This window comes from Theobroma cacao, chromosome 10 (genome assembly GCF_053813885.1).
Source record: "Theobroma cacao isolate CCN51 chromosome 10, ASM5381388v1, whole genome shotgun sequence".
Taxonomy (NCBI): domain Eukaryota; kingdom Viridiplantae; phylum Streptophyta; class Magnoliopsida; order Malvales; family Malvaceae; genus Theobroma; species Theobroma cacao.
In genome coordinates, this window is record NC_142648.1 from 26421612 (window position 1) to 26445522 (window position 23911).

A 23911-nucleotide genomic window follows, 5' to 3' on the forward strand; every position below is an offset into this window, starting at 1 on the left:
TTACAATAACAAGAGGGCCCCCGAATAAACAAAAGTAAAGAGGACTGTGAACCTACGGTTTGAAAAATGCAGATCCAATGGTAGTCCTCGATGAGATCAGCTATCTACAATCTATACTGAACCTGAAATGGGTGGAAAGGAGTTGGGTGAGATTTTGCAATCCCAATGAGTAAACAGACATTATCATAAATATCTAAAGGCGAGTAAAATGGAGGCAAGTTTAAACAACAAATTTCAACCCATTTCATAATGTTTTCAATTTGTTTCTTAAACCATAAAATATTTGTAATTTACCAAAACAGTTGTTAAGGCTTTTGTCTTTTATTAAAACAAGGCTCAAGCCAAAACTAATCCTCGGGGATACCTTGGCCGAGGCATCTAACCGAGTCCGCCAAGGGTGTTAAAATATTCACATGTGAAACACATTTTTATTTTTAAAACAAGCCGTCCCTTGGCGTTGGCCGAGTTACACATTCACGTGGGGGTTCGACGTGAAGTGAGCTCTAATACTACCCCGGGAGTTACCCTCCTCGCCTCTACAACCGGAGTAACTATATAACTGGGTTTACCGTGCCCCTCTAATAGGCAGTCCACGAAAACCCGTCACTGTAGTGACTAACCCACCAATTTTAATAAAATTTCGACAGTATAACGTGGTTTTTATTTATTTATCCAGCCTGCATAGTAAAATCAACTTACATAAATTTCCCAAATGCACTCACAAAATATAGCCACATATACTCATTTCTCATAAGCCATTCCTAGGAAAATATATATTTTTCAAGTCAATTTGTAGCCTCCAATTACTCAATTTCATAATCAATACAATATATTTTTATTTATCACATTTATTCCTAGAACATCAAAAATCCCGTTTTAATCTCGTTCTCATTTCATAAAATACATAAAGGGCATTTAAAATAAACTCTAGATAATTTACAATAATAATAAGTTTACTCACCGTTTGTACAAACTAAAAGCTTTCTAAGCGCCCCGATCACTACTCGTCGGGTACGACTTCTTTGCCTTTTCCGGAAGGCTCTCCTCCTAGACACATTACAAAAATTTACACAATTCATCACATTGATGCTAAATCACTATATAATTAACTTAAATCCTATACTAATGCATGGTATGAAATGCAATAGCCTAAAACGGCTTAAACGCAGTATTAACCTATTTTTGACACTTTGCTCGATAAATTGCTAACGCGCTCCATTTTAGCTCTAAATCATCCCATTCTCTCTCCAACATTTCTAACCATTAAATATCAGCCAATAGCCTTCTAAAAACAACAAAATCAGCTCACTCCCTTCCTTGGAAAATTCGGCCAAAAATGGGACATTAACTCGGTTAATTTTCTACTTTGTTTTTCTATCACGTTTAATCGTTTTTCATCATTTTCTCTTCATTTCCCTTAGAATAAAATCAATTCATCATCATTGTACAGCATTGAGCATCCAGCCAAGAGTGGGTATTGTGAAAATTTAATGATTTCTTGCCCAATTTAATTTCTAAACACATTTAACTAACTAAAACTATCAATTTAACTAAAAATCAAAACCTAAAAATTTCAATTTCTCTCCCCTAGAATTTCGTCCAGCCCTTGATATCACTTTTTGATCTCTCTCCTCAAGCATGGTAAATGGAAATAAAGGCATAGGAAAGGTAGAAATCAAGCTAAAATCGAAAAATCTTACCGTTAGACGCGTAAACAGTCGAAAATCACGAATTTCTCTTTGAATTTTCTTGTTTCTCTTTGGTTTTTCTTTTTTTTTTCCTTTCCTCTCTATTTCCTCTCTTGTTCTTCCTTATGGCCGGCCAGCACTCAAAATTTGGGTTTAAATGGCTGACTTTTCATTAAAATAATATTATTTCATTTTTAAAAATGCCACGTGTCACTTTCCCATTGGCCCATTTTTAAAATTTCATCCATTTGTTTCCAAATTTTCACCATACACTTGTCCCACATATCCATAGCTTAGATAAATTTCTCAGACTTATCCAAAGTCTCGGTGGAGTAATTTTTTGAAATTTACACTTTTACCCCCGTAAAAGTAAAAAATTACATTTTTGCCCAAAAAACTGAAAAATTTCCCATAGACATATTTTTCATCCCTTATACTCATACCATTCTCCAATTTGTCAAATTTGATCTAAATTCTCTCAAAATCCCAAATTTTGTCCGCGGGTGGCAAAATTACGATTTTTCCCCTACACTCCAAAAATCACCAGAATTAAACTTTTTCACTTCCTATCATTAAATTATACTCCAAATAGTTAATCTTGATCAAAAATTTCACTCCATGATCAAATTATTATCTTAGGTGGCAAAATGACGATTTTGCCCTTGAATATCAAAATTTCTAATTTTACCCCAAATGAACCCTCGAACTCCGAATAATCATTTTTAGTCATTCCTGGACTATAAAATATTAAATTTCATCCTACAATTCCTATTTGAACTAGTTCGAGGTTGAATCAATTTAAGTGTATCGTTAGGTACAATATCGGGTTTCGTCTATTCTTAGGTGCTTTTCTAGCGTAATAACATGCTACTCAATGCATGTATGTCATGACATGTATTTATAGGGTCGGGTTTTACACCAACCCACCTCACTCAGAAACGAATCCACCAACAATTGTAACCATGGTCATGAGAACAAAAAACAGACCCATAGAACAAATTCATATTTATTGCACCAGTGGAGAAAAGATTGAGAATCAAAAAAGAAAATTTCAAAAATAAGGTAAGATCACTCTCAGGATCAACAAATTTCCAGGCACCACCAAAATTAATTAATCATTGGCATATCAGTTTCTCTCCCCACCAAAACCTTCGCAAATAAATCCGTAACACTAGAGTGAGCAAATGGGTGGATTGGGTGGTTTGGTTCATCATACCTAATGACTAAATGGATCAAACATTTTTAGAAACCTAGCCAAATATAAAAGAAGATCAAACCGACCAAATATAAAAGAAGACAAAATCGACCAAACGTAGAATTGGTTTGGTTTTGGACCAATATATTAATATTTTATCACTTTTTTTTTTGCAAATTACAATGTTAAAACTTATAAACTTCATCCATAATTATAAAATATACAAATAATCTAAACATAAAAAAACATACATTTGTTCCTTCACTCATATAATTATGTCTTTTTACATAAACCATCAAATTAGCATCAAAGATTCAACATAACAAAATGTCCAAGATAATAAAATTAACATCCACAAGACAAACTATAATGTTTTATATCAGAATTTGTATAAATAATAACTAATTATAAACAATATGTTGTAAAAACTAATGTGATAACTAAAAAAGTTATTAAGTGTAATCATATAAATAAAGTTTATTATAAGTTATAGTAATGATTTTGTATATATTAAAAGTATGTATATGTATAATATATTTATACAAGTATATATATATATATTTGTAACATTTTATATTACGAAATATTATTAAGGTGTAATAATTATAACATATGAATATGTAGGATATTTACTATCATATATTATACTGTTAATATATAAGTTATATAATTTAAAATATATAACTTGTAATTTCATGTTAATATATCACATTTGATTTAGGTGAGTAATTAGTCTAGTTTGATTTTTAATGCCTTTTATGCAAGACTCTTGCCGGTTATGTAGATTGGTAAATGCATTCGAAGGAAATATAACATTTTATTGCATTTCGGTCAAACCAGATGCACATGCATCCATGCGCAGATACATTCTAGAGGAAAATTAAAAGCTTAACATAACACTTGAAAGTACAAACCCCAAGGTTAAACTTATTAATTCAGCCAGCTGGAGAAAGAAGGTTCATTTCTAATTTTCACCAGCTTTCTTTTCCTTTGTCTTTTCTGCATTAGTTTTTCCCTTATCATTTGCCCGAGCTTCGTTTGCTGTTGGTTCTTTAACTGAAGTCTTTGTCCCTACAGCAATAATCAGAAATTCCATCATTTGATTAAGGAGCTGCAGTGCCTTTTCTTGTTGCTTTATGGTTTCTTTTCGTTGCCCTGTTTTGTCAGCCAACTTTCGTAACCCATCTATGATTTGGTTGACCATTTCTTCACCAGTCAGCTCCGATTTCTGAACAAATATTTCATCCATCTTAGAAAATCATTCGAAAAAAGAAAAAAATAATTAGGCGAACAGAAAATATAAAGCAATTTAAATTAATTGATTAATTTTCACCATACGCTAAGTGAAACATTTATAGTATTATTGAAAAATTAAAGTAAAAATCTTGTTTTTATGTGTTAAGCCAATTCAGATTGATTGGACACTCTCTCAATAGCCTCCTAAAAATATTTACTCGCACCCACAAATTCTAGCAAATATAGAGAAAAAAACCCAGTTGTGAGGTGTTTAACTCTATAGAGATTCCAAAAGTGCCGTCGTCTTCCAAAACTTAAAGAATCATTTTTGTAATGAGAAGCCCAAGTAGAATAGGAATCCACATGTGACAAGAAGTTCTACACAACTAAAAATGTTAAAAGAAATTGAAGCAAGCAAACATGACCTAAGTCTCTTAATTAATTAAAAGGATTCCATTAATTTTACGATTTTCAGAAAAAAAAAAAACACAATATAGCTGTCCCCATACTCTAAATCCGTCCGTAATTAAGCTCCATCAATCACACCCCTATCATCTATTAGTAAAAGAGAAAAAAAAGACACATTCAAAGTTTTACACAACTAAAATTGATAAAAAATTTGAAGCAAGCAAACATGATCTAATAGCATATTTGGTTCAAGGAATGAAATAGAATAATTATTCTATGGGAATAGAATAAGAGAGAAATAGAATGGAATTATTATTATGTAGTTTAGTTCATGGAATAGAATAGAGTAGGAATTTTTATTATGACTTATTCTAATGTTTGGTTGGTGGGAATAATTTTGGAATAATTTTGGAATAATTAAGGAATAAATGATAAAATGACAAAATTAACCTTTATTATGGAAAAATTTATTTTCATAAAAAATAAAATAAAATTATATTTTCATTAAACATCAATAATTTATTATTAAATTATTAATATTTTTAATTTATTATTAAATTGTTAAATAATTTATCATTAAATTAGTTATAGGATTTTTAATTTTAATTATTTGAATCACTTTTCTCTATTTATATTTTTCATATCTTAATCTTTTAATTTTTATTTTCATTAAATATCAATAATTCATTATTAAATTCTTAAATAATTTATAGAAAATTAATTATATAATTTTCATTTTAATTATTTAAATATTTTTCTCTATTTATATTTTTTATTTTTTAATCTTTTAATTTCTATTTTCATTAAATATCAATAATTTATTAATTAATATAATTTTTTATTTTTACTTTTTTCTTCCTTTTTCTTTTATTCTTCCCTTTTTCTCATCTATCGCCGCTCATAGGAGCAACCACCGGCGACGTCGGAGCGCCAATTTGGCTTTGGCCACAGCTAGATCTGTCCGTTGAAGCGCCGATCTAGCCAATGGCATTGCCAGATATGGAGCTCCAACGGCCAAATCTGGCCGCAACATCACCGGATTGGCACTCCAACATTTTTGCCGTTTATGGCCGACGACGGAGAACTTGGTGATGACGATGGCAGAGGACGACGGAGGATGACGGTGGAGGAGGGTAGTTGCAAACTTGCTTAGAAAGAGAAGGGTGGGAGGCAGATCAAAAAGAGAGCCCTAATTAACATGACTTGGATACATTTCATCCACCAGAAATTAAGTCAGCACAAAAGCCTGCATCATTCAACTCAAAGATCACTCCACGTGACAAACATCATAGCAAAACATGTCCCAACCCACCTTACTCAGAAACGAATCCACCAACAATTGTAACCATGGTCATGAGAACAGAAAACAGACCCTTAGAACAAATTCATATTTATTGCACCAGTGGAGAAAAGTAGAGAATCAAAAAAGAAAATTTAAAAAATAAGGTAAGATCAATCTCAGGATCAAGAAATTTCCAGACACCACCAAAATTAATTAATCATTAGCATATCAGTTTCTCTCCCCACCACAACCTTAGCAAATAAATCCACAACACTAGAGTGAGCAAATGGGTGAATTGGGTGGTTTGGTCCATCATACCTAAGGACTAAATGGACCAAACATTTTTAGAGAACTAACCAAATATAAAGAAGACCAAACCTACCAAACATAGAATTGGTTCGGTTTTGGACCAATAGACTAAAATTTTGTCACTTTTTTTTTTTAAATTACAATGTTAAAACTTATAAACTTCATCCATAATTATAAAATATACAAATAATCTAAACATAAAACAACATACATTTGTTCCTTTACTCAAATAATTATGTCTTTTTACATAAACCATGAAATTAACATCAAAGATTCAACATAACAAAAAGTCCAAGATAATAAAATTAACATCCACAAAATAAACTATAATGTTTTAATGTTTTATATCAAAGTTTGTGTTAATAATAACTAATTATAAACAATATGTTGTAAAAACTAATGTGATAACTGATAAAGTTATTAAGTGTAATCATATAAATAAAGTTTATTATAAGTTATAGTAATACTTATATATAAATTAAATATATGTATATGTATAATATATTTATACAAGTATATATATATTTGTAACATTTTATATTACGAAATATTATCAAGGTGTGATAATTATAACATATTAATATGTAGGATATTTACTATCATATATTATAATGTTAATATATAAGTTATATAACTTAAAATATATAACTTGTAATTTCATGTTAATATATCACATTTGATTTAGGTGAGTAATTAGTCTAGTTTGATTTTACTCACCCCTACGCAACACTATTAGCAGACCTAGGAATATGAAAGACAAGCCATTCCTTCAGTTTGCCTGTCAGATTGGGAATATGAAATATTCTAGCAAACCTAGAGGAAAAAACAAAAACGAAAGTACCTATGACAAGAAGTGAATGAGTCTTTGTTGTGTTCACGTTTATAGAGGTGGATGTGTTCACTTCACACTCAGTTTTGCAATGCTACTATTTTGTGGATGCTGCAATGATATGCTGTGATATGGTGTTGCTTAATACTGTGTCATATATTTAAGTCATTACTACAGCTCTTGGTTCTCTTTCCTGCAGTTTCCTTATTAAGTTCTTGCTAGCAAGTGCTGTCCCATGCCTTCATTTTGTGTTTTCTTCTTTTTGAAACAGATTGTTCTCTTCATCTGTCGCTTGCAGTTGCTGTAATTTCTTTTGATTTTAATGAAAAGACTTGATTGGTTGAGTGAAATAAAAAAAATATCTCCAAACGTTTATAGAGGGGGATGAGTTTGAGCTCCTTCTGTTCGAAATACAAAGCAAAAAATATGAGCACCTGCTTAAATCTTAGAAAACATAACTTTGAAGTTTGCTGGTAGCTTTCTTTCATGTCTTTTATGTTAAAGCATTGCAAAAGTTTTATATGTATAGAAACAATAGAATAAAGGTGGATACCGTTGTGGCTGGTGGAGGCCCTCCTTCCCCGTCCATAAGTTTTAACTGCTCTGGCTGAGATGAGCTGAGGATTTTCGGCTTCTGGCTCATTGTCACACACAGTAGCTAGGCTTTCGTCTCTCTTGATATCAAATGAGGATACCTAAACTTACCTTAATACCTTGGCAATTTATAGGGAAAGTTGGAAATTCTCTTCACTTACGTGTGTATATAAAATATGCAAAAACGTTTTAACTTTGAATAACTCATTTATTTTTAAATAATAATCAACTATAGTATAGAAAAACACGATACATATGTAGAACATAACAAATAAATTAAATTCATTTTCGTCTCTTCGGCGAATTTCATTATAATGTTTTCTTATACATGTGATAGCTTATCGGATTAAAGCTACATTCTCACATGTCATAAATTTTCACTAAAACCAATCATTAGCACTTATTTATAATAATTTAGGCTTCGTTTAATTGTTACTTTTATGACTTTAAGAAACAAAATAGTGAGAAAATACGTTAAGACAAAAGCAAACAACTTATATGAAGTATTGTAGGAAATATTTAATTTTTTAAGATAGCGAAACACATAATTCTACTTATATATAGATTAATTATGTCATAATTGATGTTATACTTCAATTAGTTTTTCATTTATAATCAATCATGATTTTGCTTTCTAGCTTTAGTTTAAGTGTACTTCAAAACATGAAAAGAAATCCCTCCTACATGATTTTAGAAATAGATCATTAGGAATTGCTTCCAAACGTATAAAAGAAATTGATAGTTACGAAGAAGACACCTTAATGAAATTGGATGTGAAGGTTTGCCATATTTAATTGTTGTAGACTGTAGTAGCTTAGGTACCTAGCAATCGGTTCAACCAAGAAATTTCCAACAAGTTGGTTTCAAATATCTTTTGTTTTAATGCATTAATTCGAAAATGACGAATTAGAACTGAGAAGAGCACGCATGGGGTTGCACACTTCCATTATTTTAGAGGTATTCAATTGTAATTATTTTTATGTTTGATAAATGGAAATTTATTTTAGTCTAAGTTAATACTAACTAGAGGTAATCTATAGTATAATTTTTTTTTGTGAAAAGTAAATTTGTTGATTTAAAGATATTCAATTGCCCAATTCAAAAATGACAAATTAGAATTGAGAGGAGTAAATGTGGGGTTGCACACTTGCATTATCTTCAATATATTCAGTTGTCTAATTCGAAAATGATGAATTAGAACTGAGAAGAGCACATGTGAGGTTGTACACTTGCATTAACTTAAAGATATTCAATAAATCTTGCTTTAAAATTATCACACTATACAATAGTAGATTTTTTATGAATAAATATTGAAGTATTATATTTTGACTATTAACTACACATTAGTTTGTACTTAAAAAAAAAAAAATCACATGTTAATTTGGGAAGCATGTCATGGCATTAGTCAAATTGATTCCATCTATTGGTAGTATTTTTTGTTATGATATATGTTGATACTGATCTATGTTTTTGAGAGTTGAACTGTTAGATGAATTTGTAATTTATTTAATTTTTCATTTCGCAAAAGTCAATCTTTCAAATATCTCAATTCAAAAAAAAAAAAAAAGAAATCCCTCAAATACAAGAAATTCAAATGCAAATTGTATTAGCCTAGTTTGGCTCCGTTTTGATCCTTGAGAGCACAAGTTCTTAAATCTTTATTATATTATTGACATAAATGATTTATAATAAAAAGAGAATTACTTCTTATCGTGTAACTTAATTTATACGTATCCAAAATATTTTTTCAATGGAAATTTTGTGCCCACAATTTTGTTAAAGCCAATAATTATAGTGACTTAATTATTGGTGAGATCCGAAGGCACTTGTCGTTTTAATTTCGAGCAAGTCAACTGAAGTTAATGATCCTGTCCGCAAGAGATTCCAAGTGATTTCAGCCCTACTGTTGTTTTTAATTGTAACCATCCATGGCTAATAAGAGTAAAAGAAGATTATCACCTCTATAATATAGTAGAATTGCGGACTTTGACTTGCTACAAGATGAAATTTAGGATAATCTATTCTAATTCTGAAATATATATATATATATATATATATATATATTTATATGTAACTAATAAGCACAAGCATATGGAGATACTGCCAAAACTCTCATATCAACGTAGCATTACTGTATTGGTTCTAATCATATGTCTTTCAGATCCAATAATTTAAGGTACCACACAATAATAAAAGTTGTCTCATGTATGAATTCACACTTTGGATTAATGTGAAATAATGTTTTTTACATATTGAATTATCAATTCATGATATGACAAGACAATTTCTACTTACATTTAATATTTTAATTTGGCTTGACCGTCGAAATAAGAAGGAAGTACATAACACAGTGTTCGGTGACTAGATTGCCATTTTTCATGAGATACTTTACATCAACTTGTAATTATTTTTATGCTTGATAAATGCAAATTAATTTTAGTCTCAGTTAATACTAACTATAGGTAATGTAGAGTATAATTTTTTGTTTTTGAAAAGCAAATTTGTTGATTTCCATAATCAATTGGCCATTATAAGCCTCTCACAATTTTGGTAAGAGACTTTTCATGACATGAGAATTTGGTTTAGAAGAAAAGCCTGAACAATTACATAAAACTATTACTGCAAAAAAAAAGTATTGGTGGCATTGCATGTTAGAATATGTGATTAGATTAATTAACCACCTATAGTTAGCTTTACTGTAGTTAGTTGACTTTTGTTTAGTGAATTAAACCTGTGTATATGAACTCTTTTTTGTGCTAATGCCGCAGTATAAAGAACATAATACAAAATCTGTTTTGTCACGATGCTTCCTTTCTTATTCTCATAATCCTCTTGTCTTCTTCACGTTCTTGATACTTAGTAAACTAATATGGTATCGGAGCAAGTTGGTGATAATGAGGTGAGGAGCAAGTTGTCTTCTTCATCAAATTCTTCACGTTCTTCCGTGTTATTGGAAGTGAGCTTGTTTAGAAGCATGTTGGTGAGGGGCTAGGTTGGTGCGAGAAGTTTTCCAGATGGCACGTTCCAAAAAAGCATGCATCGTGTTCTTTGATGAAGTTGACGCTGTTGGGGTGCACGTTTGATGATGGTGTTGGTGGAGATAATGAGGAGCAAAGAACAATGTTTGAGATTGTCAATCAGCTTGACGGGTTTGATGCCCGTGGAGCCATCAAAGTTCTGATGGCAACTAACAGGCCCGACACCTTGGATCCTGCAAATTTCTGAACAAATATTTCATCCAGTTCTATGATTAGAACTGAGAAGAGCACATATGGGATTGCACACTTGCATTATTTTAAACGCATTCAATTGTCCAATTCGAAAATGACGAAATAGAATTGACAAGAGCACATATGGGGTTGCACACTTGCATTATTTTAAACGTATTCTATTGTCCAATTCGAAAATTATCACATTATACAATAGTTGTCTAATTCGAAAATGATGAATTAGAGCTGAGAAGAGTGCACATGGGGTTGCACACTTGCATTATCTTAAAAATATTCAATTGTCCAATTCGAAAATGAAGAATTCGAACCGAGAGGAGCACACATGGGGTTGCACACTGGCATTATCTTAAAGATATTCAATAAATCTAGCTTTAAAATTATCACACTATACAATAGTAGATTTTTTATGAATAAATATATGAAGTCTTATATTTTGACTATTAACTACACGTTAATTTGTACTTAAAAAAAAACCACATGTTAATTTGGGAAACATGTCATGGCATTAGTCAAATTGATTCCATATACTAGTATTTTTCTTTTGTTATAATATGTCAATACTTATCTATGTTTGTGAGAGTTGAACTGTTAGATGAATTTGTAATTTATTTAATTTTTCACTTCGGAAAAGTCAATCTTTCAAATATCTCAATTCAAAAAAAAAAAAAAAGAATCCCTCAAATACAAGAAATTCAAATGCAATTATATTAGCCTAGTTTGGCTCCATTTTGATCCTTGAGAGCACAAGTTCTTAAATCTTTATAACATTATTGATCTAAATGATTTATAATAAAAAGAGAATTACTTCTTATCGTGTAACATAATTTATACGTGTCTAAAATATTTTTTCAATGGAAATTTTATGCCTACAAGTTCTGAAATTTATACGTTCCAAAAAAGCATGCATCGTGTTCTTTGATGAAGTTGATGCTGTTGGGGTGCACGTTTTGATGATGGTGTTGGTGGAGATAACGAGGTGCAGAGAACAATGTTTGAGATTGTCAATCAGCTTGACGGGTTTGATGCCCATGGAAACATCTAAGTTCTGATGGCAACTAATAGGCCCGACACCTTGGATCCTACAAATTTCTGAACAAATATTTCATCCAGTTCTATGATTAGAGCTGAGAAGAGCACATATGGGGTTGCACACTTGCATTATTTTAAACGTATTCAATTGTCCAATTCAAATATGACGAAATAGAATTGACAAGAGCACACATGGGGTTGTACACTTGCATTACTTTAAAGGTATTCTATTGTCCAATTTGAAAATTATCACACTATACAATAGTTGTCTAATTCGAAAATGATGAATTAGAACTGAGAAGAGTGCACATGGCGTTGAACACTTGCATTATCTTAAAGATATTCAATTGTCCAATTCAAAAATGAAGAATTAGAACCGAGAGGAGCACACATGGGGTTGCACACTTGCATTATCTTAAAGATATTCAATAAATCTAGCTTTAAAATTATCACACTATACAATAGTAGATTTCTTATGAATAAATATATGAAGTATTATATTTTGACTATTAACTACACGTTAATTTGTACTTAAAAAAAAAACCACATGTTAATTTGGGAAACATGTCATGGCATTAGTCAAATTGATTCCATATATTAGTATTTTTCTTTTGTTATAATATATGTCGATACTTATCTATGTTTGTGAGAGTTGAACTTTTAGATGAATTTGTAATTTATTCAATTTTGTTAAAGCCAATAATTATAGTGGCTTAATTATTGGTGAGATCCGAAGGCACTTGTTTTAATTTAGAGCATGTCAACTGAAGTTAATGATCCTGTCCGCAAGAGATTCCAACTGATTTCAGCCCTACTGTTGTTTTTAATTGTAACCAACCATGGCTAATAAGAGTAAACGAAGATTATCGCCTCTATAATATAGTAGAATTGCGGACTTTGACTTGCTATGAGATGAAATTTAGGATAATCTATTCTAATTCTGCAATATATATATATATATAAATATTAACTAATAAACACAAGCATATAAAGATACTGCCAAAACTCTCAGATCAATGTAGAATTACTATATTGGTTCTAATTATATGTCTTTTAGATCCAATAATTTAAGATACCACACAATAATAAAAGTTGTCTCATGTATGAATTCACACTTTGGATTAATGTGAAATAATGTTTCTTACATATTAAATTATCAATTGATAATATCACAAGACAATTTCTAATTACATTTAATATTTTAATTTGTCTTGACTGTCGAAATAAGGAAGTACATAACATAGTGTTCAATTACTAGATTGTCATTTTTCATGAGATATCTTACATCAACTTGTAATTACTTTTATGCTTGATAAATGCAAATTTATTTTAGTCTAAGTTAATACTAACTATAGGTAATGTAGAGTATAATTTTTTTTTTTTCTGAAAAGCAAATTTGTTGACTTCCATAATCAATTGGCCATTATAGGCCTCTCACGATTTTGGTAAGAGACTTTTCATGACATAAGAATTTGGTTTAGAGGAAAAGCCTGAACAATTACATAAAACTATTAATGCAAAAAAAAAAAACTATTGGTGGCATTGCATGTTAGAATATGTGGTTAGATTAATTAACTACCTATAGTTAGCTTTATAGTAGTTAGTTGACTTTTGTTTAGTTAATTAACTCTGTGTATATGAACTCTTTTTTTGCTAATGCCGCAGTATGAAGAACATGATACAAAATCTGTTTTGTCACGATGCTTCCTTTCTTATACTCATAATGCTCTTGCCTTCTTCACGTTCTTGATACTTAGTAAACTAAGATGGTATCGGAGCAAGTTAGCTTCGTTTTCGGTTGAATCTTGAGTTTTCTTGATTTTTTTTCTTGTTTCAATCTTATTAATCAAAGAATTATTTCTTTGTTGAAATCCCTCTTGATTGAAACCCTAAATGACGAATTCTTCTTCAAAAGCCTCAAATTCCTGTATCACCGACTCTTAATCACCATATTATGTCCATCATCTAGACAACCATGCATCAATTATGGCAAGCCCTAAGTTGACCTCACCCAATTACTTGGCATGGAGTCATTCGTTTCTACTTGCACTAGCCATTCACAACAAGTCTGGCTTCGTAGATGGTAGCATCAAAAAACCTAAGTCGACTAATGACTTATTTCGTCCATGGAATAGTTGGAATAAATTGGTAGTTGCTTGGTTGCTTGATTCCTTATCTTCAGAAATTGCTTCCATGTTCTTTTACATGGACTCTGCATAGCAAATTTGGAGACTTTCAAGGAGCAATTTTCACAGGATGATGAGTCTTGAATTTGTAACTTGCAGTTTACATTAAGCAATGTCACACAGGGTACCAAGTCAGTGGTTACATATTTTACCGAGTTGAAATCTATATGGGGAGGAATTAAAAAATTATAGATCACTACCTTATTGTGAGTGTGGTAGTTGCAATAACAACTGTTTTAAGAGATTTCTAGATCAGTATAATGAGGACACCGTCTTTCATTTCCTGAATGGGCCAAATGAGTCTTATTCTGCTTTGAGATCACACATAGTGATGATCAAGCACTTTCCATCTCTTAATGAAGTCTATAATATGGTTTTACAAGAGGAATCACAGAGGTCATTATTCATTCAATCACAACCTCTAATTGAGGCTTCTGCTATGGCCTTGATTTATGATAGTAAGAAGAAAAGGAATATGTATTTGGTATGTAATCACTGTGGTAAAAGAGGGCATTTGAAAGATAAATGTTTTCGACTTATAGATTTCCCAGAAGATTTCAAGTTCACAAAATCTAAGGGGAATTTTAAGAAAGGAGGAAATGTTTCTGTTAATAGTGCTACTGTTGACAAAGAGAATGAGCACTTTGATGATGTTGATGTCAGTTCAGCTGTGCAGCTTTCTCACATTCAGGGCCAGATTCAGAAACTAATGGCTCTAGTCACTGAGCGTGGTGGTATAGAAATGAATCAGGATTCCCCTTTGTCAACAAATCAACAAAATAAACCTTCTCTTGTCAACTCAGCTTTAGCAGGTATCATCTCTAAACACAGTTGTTTTTCCATTACAAATGCCTTTCCTACATTGAAGTATGACACTCGGATATTGGACACAGGAGCTACTGATCATATTACATGTACTTTGCATCAGTTTAGGTCATATAGACAATTACAAAATCTATTTGTGTAAATGCCCAATAAAACGAGAGCCTTAGTTCCTCATGTAGGTACTATTCATTTGTCTAAAGGGTTGATTCTTGAAAATGTTTTCTTTGTTCCATCCTTTAAGTTCAACTTGGTGTCTTTTAGTAAACTCACTGCAAATAAAAGAAACTTCTCGGCTTTCTCTGACAAATACTGTCTGATTCAGGACCTTCTTACCTGGACAATGATTGGTCATGCTAAAGTTACCAATGGGCTCTACATCATGCAGAGATACTTGAGTGCACAAATACCAGCAGATTTCAAGAATGCTTTTACTAGACAGTTTAATAATTCTACAAATTTCAGTTGTGTTTTTCCTTGTGCAAATTTGAGTTCTGATTTTTCATTGTACTCTAAAACAGTTTGTTCAAATGCTTGTAGTTCTTTGAAATCAAATTTTGATAATTGGCACCATAGATTTGGTCATGTTTCTTTACCTATTCAATGTGATGGGTGTCCTTTGGCTAAACAAAGGAAGTTGTCATTTCCAATACATGTGAATGCTTCTACAAATTCTTTTGATTTGATACATGTTGATATATGGGGTCCTTATACTACTCTTACATAATGTATGAGGTTTCGTTTTTCTGATTAGCTGGTTGTTTTTTGGTGATACGGTGATTATGTCTTTTTGAAAGACTGGATGACACATAAGTTCTGCTGATTATTGCTGACTTTTTTACGTTATTTAGCTGTTGGAATTTCCTACAGGGTTTGCTGTGAGAGTTGGCTGATTTTTTATCCATAAGCTTTTACATAGTTTGGTTATTTGTTTTTATTTTCTGGGTTGATTTTCATCAGGGAGTTTGTAAATGTTTTTTTCTGTATTGTCCCTGGGCTTATGTGGATGATGTCTTTTTAGTTTGGTGGGATATACCTGGACATTGTGGGTATATTGTCCAGTGTTGTATTTTTCCATCGATTTGATTGTGGAATTTACTCTCAGCTTAATAAAAGTATATTATCTTTTTTCAAAAACAAAATGGTAGTGTTGAACAATATAAAGCAAGGTTGCTAGGAGAAAGTTATAATTAAAGAGCTGATTTTAATTATCAAGAAAGCTTTAGTCCGGTGGCAAAACACACAACCGTAAGACTTTTCTTGGCATTAGCTGCTGTTAAAAGTTGGTTTCTCACTCAACTTGATATTTGATGATTTGGATGAAACTATTTTTATGCAGCTGCCAGAAGGAAATCAAGTTAAGGGTGTCCTAATAATGTTCAAATGGTGTGCAAATTACACAGGTCTTTGCATGGCTTTAAGCAAGTGTCAAGGTAATGGAATTTTAGTTGAAAATTAGGTTCAAAATTAGGTGTTTTTAGTTGTTTTACTTAGTTTAGTTTAAATCATGTTGAGTTGTTTTATGTTGAATTGTTTTATTTTAGTTTTATGTTAAATTGCTTTTAGTTTAGTTTCATATTGATTTAGTTTTATGCTTTTGCAGGTATACGAATAAAAAGGCTTCAATTGTTGAAGAAGAGTGCATAAATGGCAAGTGCTTCTTCTATACATGTTTCAGTATTTTGAGCATAATTCTCATTCTAGATGTTCAATTGATGTGATTCTTGAGTTAATGGAAAGCTAAGAGACAGAGTCACAACTTCCATGTTTACTACTTTTCCCAATTCAGCTTTGATCAAGGAAAAATCACATCACAAGTTGATTGATTGCAACAGAATGCATGGTGGAAACAGCAAGTGTGGCGCTGTGGTGCCAAAAGGATGAAATGCAATATATATATATATATAGCAGAGCTGGTGCCATAGTGCCTGGAAAGTGAGGTTGCAGCATCGCACCAACATCTCAGGAAAAGGCTCTTCCGAACTTTATAAAAATTCATTTTTTTTGGGAGGCTATAAAAAGGCACTTTTGAGGCAATTGAAAGACACAATTAAGCTAGGATTTCTCTGAAGAAAAAGAGCCATCAAGTACTCAAGAATGCGAAGAAAAACTTGGAAGATTGAAGATCGAAGACCTGACAATCTTTAGTTTTCTTTTCCTTTTTGTTTCTTCTTTGATTTTATTGAATTGTTATTGATGGTTAAACTTCTTTGAATTGTGTTTTTATTATTCACCATGAACTAATTGTTTTTATCTAGGATTGCAATTGAACTCAACATGTAGTTTGGATTTTTAATTTCTCTTTTGCTTATGATCAATGGAATATGAGTTGTTTATCACAATCTTGTGTTTAATGCTTTTGATTGCCTGATCATCAATTAGATTGATCTAGAAACTTAAATGCTACTTGGAAAAGAGAGTTTAGTGTGGGCCATGGATGGAATAGCATTAGTTCAAATTCACTTAGTTGATTGGGTAATTTGATTTTGTATAGGATAGAAATATACCTATATGTCTTATGTAGCCAAGATTAGAGTTTGAGTTTAATGAGTTTGTCTTTAATTAAATTCTGATAGGAATATACTAAATTGGTTAAGATAAATATTTTTATAAGAACATCAAAAGAGACTTATAAATAATTTAGAAACTCTAAGTTAGCAACTTAATCCATTTAGCAAGTTAAGAGAGAAAGAGAGAAAGGGAGAGAGAGAGAAAATTCAAAGGAAGTATTGAGGGATATTGTAATCCTAGACTTGTTTATTGATTAATTTTTCTAGTTAAGATTTGCCATCAACTTTTAATTCAGTGTAGCTATTGTCAGCTTCTAGATTTAGTTTTTAGTTGTTGTTTAGTTTTGGTTTTGCTTCCGATTAATCACTTTATTTTGGTTGTTTGAATAAGAGTAGGTTATAATTTTAGTACTTAACAAAAGTTGATACAATTTTCTATGAGATTCAACACTCTATTTACCATTATATTATTTGTTAATGATACGTGCACTTGCGTAGTAAATCCAACATCACTCTCCCACTCTCTTTTTCATTTTCTTTAATCCCCAACTAATAAAATTTATGAACAGTTACCTTTCAAAAAAAATATTAATAGTTTCTACATAATTTTCTCTAAAATTAATACACAAAATATAAATGGTAATAATTGAATTTTTAAAACTTCATTCATAATTTTCATCAACACTTATCTACTAGATCATCTATTGTATGTGTTCAAATTAATTAAGAAATTTCTTCTTCTTTTCATTATTACTCATTCTAATTTGTTATTTAAGATATTAGTGTTTAATTTGGTATCATGCTCAATAACATACTTTAGATTTTCAAATGATTTAGTTTTTTATTTAATTTAATTTAAAGTTTTCAAGAGTTTTTGTTCTTATTATTTTCTTGGCTTTAGACAATCATTAGTTATAAGGGATTATTTGATCTAAAACAAAATTACAGTGACTTGATTGAATGCAACAAAAAGAATAAAGGCTTATTTGAATTTTCTTCAATAATTTAGAGGCTTATTTGAGCATTATGCCAAGTAAAAAACGTCATTTATCAAATATTTCAATTACATAATGAAGGTAATAGGGTTATAGTTATTTGTAGTTAAGGGTTAATTAATTATAAAAATATTTGTTTTTAAATTTTGACTATTTCTTAATTGCAAACATTATTTGGATGCTAAATTAATTATAAAGTCTAAACTACAATAATTTAGACAGAGAATCAATTGGTAGAGCGCTTGGCTTTTATCAATTCAGTTCTTACATTTTTCATTGATCATTTATAAATTACTCAAATTAATCGAACTCATTAATTGAATTAACCAAACTGATTTAATCGAAACTTGCTCACTCTCTCTCTATATATATACACACTGAATCCTAAAATATCAAAAAAATAAATGAGTTTGATAATAAAACCATCCAAATAGTTTGACTAAGTTTGACTAAGATACAACTTTATATGTAAAATTTATATTTTTTATACACTATCATCATTTACGTCTCTTCCTTTGAGATTTCCAACTATAATACTACAACCCTACTCAAAAAAAAAAAGCATAGTACTTGAAAATTAAAAGCATAATACTTGAGATTAAAATCATAACACTCAAAAAATTAAAAGCATAACACTTGAAAATTAAAAACATAACACTTCAATCAAACCAATCATTAGCACTTATTTATAATAATTTAGGCTTCATTTAATTGTTACTTTTATCACTTTAAAAACAAAATAGTGAGAAAGTACGTTAAGACAAAAGCAAACAACATATTAGAAGTATTATAGGAAAATTTTAATTTTTTAAGATAACGAAACATATCATTCTCCTTATATATAGATTAATTATGTTATAATTGATGTTACACTTCAATTATTTTTTCATTTATAATAAATCATGATTTTGCTTTTTAGCTTTGGTTTAAGAGTACTTCAAAACATGAAAAGAAATCCCCCCTACATGATTTTAGAAATAGATCATTAGGAATTCCCTCAAATGTATAAAAGAAATTGATAGTTACGAAGAAGACACCTTAATGAAATTGGATGTGAGGGTTTAACATATTTAATTGTTGTAGACTATAGTAGCTGAGGTACCTAGCTATTGCTTCAACCAAGAAATTACCAACGAGTTGGTTTCAAATATCTTTTGTTTGAATACATTAAGTCATGACTTAAAGATATTCAATTGTCCAATTCGAAAATGACGAATTAAAACTGAGAAGACCACACATGGGGTTGCACACTTGCATTATTTTAAAGGTATTCAATTGTCCAATTCGAAAAGGACGAATTAGAACTGAGAAGAGCACATATGGGGTTGCAAACTTACATCATCTTAAAGATATTCAATTTTCCAATTCGAAAATGACGAATTAGAACTGAGAAGGGCACACATGGGGTTGCACACTTGCATCATCTTACAGATATTCAATTATCGAATTCGAAAATGATGAATTAGAACTAAGAGGAGTGTCGTAACGTGTGGGTCTGGGAACCCGACCGCCAAACGCAGAATGTGAAAACTCACTAAAAAATTAAACTAAGAGTCGCCACCAATCTTTTTTACTAGGTGCGATTGGCCACCTATTGACTTGATTCTAATCGATGAAAACTTAAATTAATTTTAAGCCCACCGAAAAGAACCTTAAACTGATCTACGATTTTCTAGATCTAGGCTCGGGAGTACGGTCACGCCTGGGGAAAGATTAGCACCCCCGGGACGCCAGTTCCATAAACGGTACCATTCTTAGATTATCCTATTAGGCTTTAATTTTTAAGTTAGCTGTATTTCCTTAGTTATTGTTCACTTTTTTTTATCTCCTATTTGACCTAAAATGGAATGCAAATACGAGGCAAGATGCATGGCGTGAAAAAAATGCCGGACGAATAACTTTTTATCGAGGATATTTTCTCGAATCCGCCCATCATACTGGTGGGACTCGGGGTATTCTCTCACCTAGGGAATTATCCAAGAAATTCGCCTTCGCAAATTTGACGAATAATTCCCATCATCGGAGTTATCGTACGTTTTTCTTTAAAAATAATGTTTTCGTGGATAATGAACCTAATTTGGGCGAAAGTCTTTTATTAAAGATGTCTCTCCAGCCTTCCCATCATACTGGTGGGACTCGGGAACACCTTTTCACCTAAGGAACTTTTGGAGGAATATCCACCTTCGCAAGATCCTCGGAAGATCCCATCATCGGGGCTTAAACTCGAAAATAGAAATATTTATATGCAATGATATGTATGATGCAATGTATATATGCTATGCTAATGCAATTATCTATATTTTTTAGTTATTATTAATTAATTATTATTTTTATTTTATTATATTTTTTATTATTTTCTATTTTATTTCTAATTATTATTTTTTACACCTTACTTTTTTTATTCTAAGTTACCCTTATACTTTCCTTTTATAATGAGATAAATTGTTATGATTCCATTTAATGCTTAATTTTAAATTAGTTGTTATCTTAGATTTTTTTATTATTATTTTTTTTTTTGTTATTTATTTTTGTCGTGTGTATTGCATTTTTACAAATTTATTATTTACTATATATATTTGAATTATTATTATTATTTTTATCATCATTTTTTTATCTATTGTTATTTATTTATCATTTTTATTGAGTAATTTTTGTATAGTCAAATTCTTTATTTATTAAAAATTTTAGGATCTTGAAATCGAGACTCTCCCACCGTACTGGTGGAGCTTTGATTCCGATTCCGAACCTAGGGAACATGAGCCCGGGATTGCGACTTCTCGCGTCCCGACCGATCATCCCATCATCGGTTTTAAATTAATCAAAATTTTTTATATTAAATAATCTATTATCTCATCCCATTTTTATCAACTCTACATTTTACGTAAAATTATCTCCTTTGATTTGTTTGTCATTCTACCGATCTTATTCCATTACATTTTACGTGTATATATATTATATGTTTAGTTTTAGCAATTAGATGGATTTCTTTGTTTTGTTATATATTTATTTATTTTTTCATCTACCTTTGTAACCAAATATCTATCTCTTCATAATTTTATTATTACTTATTATACATATATATATATATATATATATATATATATATATATATATACTCCTATATTCTTATCTATCTCCATTTTTTACATTTTTTATATTATGAAACATTCTATTTTATTCTTACCTATTTCATTTTTTTTGTTTTTGTTTTTAACTAATCATCTTTAAAATGAAATTCTTGTCATTCTACCCCTTTGCATCTTTACACTTTTGCTCACACTAATTTCCCTAATTATAGAATGCTATTTCAAGATTTTAAAGCATTATACTAAAATGATTTAACTTTGCTATATATCATCTGTAAAACCCGACCCTATAAATACATGTCATGACATACATGCATTGAGTAGTATGTTATTACGCTAGAAAAGCACCTAAGAATAGACGAAACCCGATATTGTACCTAACGGTACACTTAAATTGATTTAACCTCGAACTAGTTCAAATAGGAATTGTAGGATGAAATTTAATATTTTATAGTCCAGGAATGACTAAAATGATTGTTCGGAGTTCGAGGGTTCATTTGGGGTAAAATTAGAAATTTTGATATTCAAGGGCAAAATCATCATTTTGCCACCTAAGATAATAATTTGATCATGGAGTGAAATTTTTACCAAGATTAACTATTTGGAGTATAATTTAATGATAGGAAGTGAAAAAGTTTAATTCTGGTGATTTTTGGAGTGTAGGGGTAAAATCGTAATTTTGCCACCCACGAACAAAATTTGAGATTTTGAGAGAATTTAGATCAAATTTGACAAATTGGAGAATGGTATGAGTATAAGGGATGAAAAATATGTCTATGGGCAATTTTTCAGTTTTTTGGGCAAAAATGTAATTTTTCACTTTTACGAGGGTAAAAGTGTAAATTTCAAAAATTACTCCACCGAGACTTTGGATGAGTTTGAGAATTTTATCTAAGCTATGAATATATGAGACAAGTGTATGGTGAAAATTTGAAAACAAATGGATGAAATTTTAAAAATGGGCCAATGGGAAAGTGACATGTGGCATTTTTTAATGATATAATATTATTTTAATGAAAAATCAGCCCATTTAAACCCAAATTTTAAGTGCTGGCCGGCCAAAAGGAAGAACAAGAGAGGAAATAGAGAGGAAAGGAAGAAAAAAAAGAAAAACCAAAGAGAAACAAGAAAATTCAAAGGGGAATTCGCGGTTTTCGACCGTTTACGCGTCTAACGGTAAGATTTTTCGATTTTGGCTTGATTTCTACCTTTCCTATGCCTTTATTTCCATTTAGCATGCTTGAGGAGAGAGATCAAAAAGTGATATCAAGGGCTGGACGAAATTCTAGGGGAGAGAAATTGAAATTTTTAGGTTTTGATTTTTAGTTAAATTGATAGTTTTAGTTAGTTAAATGTGTTTAGAAATTAAATTGGGCAAGAAATCATTAAATTTTCACAATACCCACTCTTGGCTGGATGCTCAATGCTGTACAATGATGATGAATTGATTTTATTCTAAGGAAAATGAAGAGAAAATGATGAAAAACGATTAAACGTGATAGAAAAACAAAGTAGAAAATTAACCGACTTAATGTCCCATTTTTGGCCGAATTTTTCAAGGAAGGGAGTGAGCTGATTTTGTTGTTTTTAGAAGGTTATTGGCTGATATTTAATGGTTAGAAATGTTGGAGAGAGAATGGGATGATTTAGAGCTAAAATGGAACGCGTTAGCAATTTATCAGGCAAAGTGCCAAAAATAGGTTAATATCGCGTTTAAGCCGTTTTAGGCTATTGCATTTCATACCATGCATTAGTATAGGATTTAAGTTAATTATATAGTGATTTAGCATCAATGTGATGAATTGTGTAAATTTTTGTAATGTGTCTAGGAGGAGAGCCTTCCGAAAAAGGCAAAGAAGTCGTACCCGACGAGTAGTGATCGGGGCGCTTAGAAAGCTTTTAGTTTGTACAAACGGTGAGTAAACTTATTATTATTGTAAATTATCTAGAGTTTATTTTTAAATGCCCTTTATGTATTTTATGAAATGAAAACGAGATTAAAACGAGATTTTTAATGTTTTAAGAATAAATGTGATAAATAAAAATATATTGTATTGATTATGAAATTGAGTAATTGGAGGCTGCAAATTAACTTGAAAAATATATATTTTCCTAGGAATGGCTTATGAGAAATGAGTATATGTGGCTATATTTTGTGAGTGCATTTGGGAAATTTATGTAAGTTGATTTTACTATGCAGGCTGGATAAATAAATAAAAGCCACGTTATACTGTCGAAATTTTATTAAAATTGGTGGGTTAGTCACTGCAGTGACTGGTTTCCGTGGACTGCCTATTAGAGGGGCACGGTAAATCCAGTTATATAGTTACTTCGATTGTAGAGGTGAGGAGGGTAACTCCCGGGGTAGTATTAGAGCTCACTTCACGTCGAACCCCCACGTGAATGTGTAACTCGGCCAACGTCAAGGAACGGCTGGTTTTAAAAATAAAAATGTGTTTCACGTGTGAATATTTTAACACCCTTGGCGGACTCGGTTAGATGCCTCGGCCAA

The 23911-nt window shown here is 30.8% G+C and overlaps 2 long non-coding RNA genes across 2 annotated transcripts; one reads left to right on the top strand and one right to left on the bottom strand.

The window, feature by feature from the left end:
- Window positions 1-3676: 3676 nt before the first annotated feature.
- Window positions 3677-7644, bottom strand: LOC148760529 (uncharacterized). The gene is made up of 2 exons (XR_016023109.1): window positions 7501-7644; window positions 3677-4111 (listed from the first exon to the last, which is right to left on the bottom strand). It is a non-coding gene; the product is annotated as an uncharacterized LOC148760529 (long non-coding RNA).
- A 6923-nt stretch (window positions 7645-14567) lies between these two features.
- LOC18587260 (uncharacterized) lies at window positions 14568-15381 on the top strand. Its single transcript, XR_016023115.1, has 2 exons — window positions 14568-14798; window positions 15134-15381. It is a non-coding gene; the product is annotated as an uncharacterized LOC18587260 (long non-coding RNA).
- The last annotated feature ends 8530 nt before the right edge of the window (window positions 15382-23911 follow it).